This window comes from Priapulus caudatus, unplaced genomic scaffold, assembly GCF_000485595.1.
Source record: "Priapulus caudatus unplaced genomic scaffold, Priapulus_caudatus-5.0.1 Scaffold26, whole genome shotgun sequence".
NCBI lineage: Eukaryota > Metazoa > Priapulida > Priapulimorpha > Priapulimorphida > Priapulidae > Priapulus > Priapulus caudatus.
In genome coordinates this window covers 482,303-484,590 of record NW_014577087.1, presented here as the reverse complement: position 1 = coordinate 484,590, position 2,288 = coordinate 482,303, and positions in this window count along the sequence as shown.

Here is a 2,288-nt window from a genome sequence, read left to right as displayed (position 1 = left end):
AACACTATCTGTGGTGGGTCCGGAACTCTCGTGGGAAAAAAAATTTCGCGGGCGTGGGTGTGCGTGCGTGCGTGTGTGCTCGCGTGCGTGCCCGTTTGTGTTGTAACATGGTCGTGGTTGGGGGGGGGGCAGATCTGATCCTGCTGCCAGTGGTTTAGGGCAGCACATGTATACTACTGTGATAGTCACGACAAGTAAGTAAGGGGTGCTGTATGCGTATGCCGCACATCTGTTTTCGTTGGCGCTTACATCAATAAGCGCCTAGGTCACTATATACGGTTTCTGGGCTGCCACGTGGAAGTGTCCCCCTGTATTCTTGGAGCAGTTGCCCTTGCTTCCCCCACCGAGACTGCTGTCTACTGTCTCAGCTGCACAGTCACGTAAAGCAGATGTCGCGCGAGTACGTCGCATGAGGCTTTGCGTGTTGCCGGTGTGCCACCTGAGAGCTCGCAGGAAGGCGCCTATAGTGCTGTGAGTGAAGAATTAATTGTGCATTGATTTGAATAGCATGTTTGTGACCATGTGCTGCGGCGTTTTGACCTTTCTTCTGGATGGCGCAATACTCTGTGATTAGCGGAAAGGTTTACTATATAGACCAGTGAATGATTGCAATATGTGTAGCGGCATTTTGCACTGAAGATTATTACAAAATTTAAATCCCCAACTACCTGTACTTTTTTGTGAAAATGTTAGCGTTCAGAGTAAAATAAACGTCTATTATTACCTAGAGTATGTATTAGAGTTTGTATGTATGAGTGTATGTGTGTGTGCGCGTGCGTGTGCGTGCGTTCGTGCGTGTGCGTGCGTGCGTGCGTGTGTGTGTGTGCGTTTGCGTGCGCACGCGGGCGGGCGTTCGTGCTTGTGAGCGTGCGTGCATGTGAGTGTGGGTATGGGCGTGTGTGTGCGTGCAGTGTAGTCGTCACGAATTAAGTGAAAGCCTCCACTGCGCGCTGTAGCGGCATTTCAACGATCTTCATTATCCTAAAGGACTTGTGTGTCTGCGTGCTGTGTCCGCGTGTACGTGTGTGAGTAGCGATGTTTGCTCGGCCAATCTGTCGCGGAGCGGCTGGGGTATACATACAGCGGGCGGCCGCGAACGACACTGTTTCATTAGGGCGACATTTAGCAGCGCGGGAAGGCTATTTCCTAGCGAGGTGATGTCAAGCGAATTGCCTCGCAAAGAACCATAAATTGTAATCACGACACGTGTGTGTCAATTTGGGCGCTACATTGTATGTAAATATCGCGCACGAGGAGCGCAGGTCGGCCTGTGCCTCCTAGGCAGGTCTCCTAGGCACATACGCCATGCGTTACCAATGTGTTGCGTTGAGAAAAAATGGCCATGACGTGGATCAGATTCAGCCTTCCGGTGTTAATTGCAGATGCGTTTCTATAAAAGGATTTCGGCTAAAAGAAGTATAGGTAATTACCCGGATTTCCTTAAATGCAAGGCAACATTTACGAATGCAGGTAAACATTGGTGAATATATATATATTGATTGTACCACAGATAGGGAGTTTTTGGGTAGGAAACCCTGCTCATTCCTCTAAATAATTGTGCAAAAGCGAAATGTCGTTTCGTCTTGCAAGTAAATTGGTTATAATATACAAATTTGCGCATGGGCGAATTTACGTAACGCGAGTTCTCATAACGCGGGTTATTACTGCAAGCCGAGTGTGGGCGTGCGCCCAAGGTGTAAGAGTTATAACATGTAAAGGACCTCGCGTTCTATCGTATTTTTGACAGTTTTGGGTGTCGGTACGTGTCTTGCAAGTGACGACGTCATCTCCACGTTGTATATAATTTCGCCGAACGAGCACGAGGTTATGTGGCGGAGTACATGAAGCTGCTGATAGCGTAAAGATTACGCATGATGATATTGCATTTTACGTGATGCTCAGGGCAGAGCATAACCATGCGTAACTGACCGTAACGACTGAAACTGCATGATCGCGACGCAGCTTAACTGTGGCGCCGTTTGATGTGTGGGTTATGGGGATTTAATGAAAGAGTTTTATTCCAGCCATGATCGTGAAACGCATTACTCAGAAATAAAATCTGCGAATCTGATTGTAGGTCGTTGTGACACGCCCTGTATATATATATATATATATATATATATATATATATATATATATATATATATATATATATATATAATCTACCCTGCCACCTACGCGCCCCCCTCTCCCTCTCTTCCCTTGCCTCTTCCTTCTCTCTCTCTCTCTGCTCTCTCTCTCTCTCTCTCTCTCTCTCTCTCGCTCGTCGGTCTCTCTGCTCCGTCTCT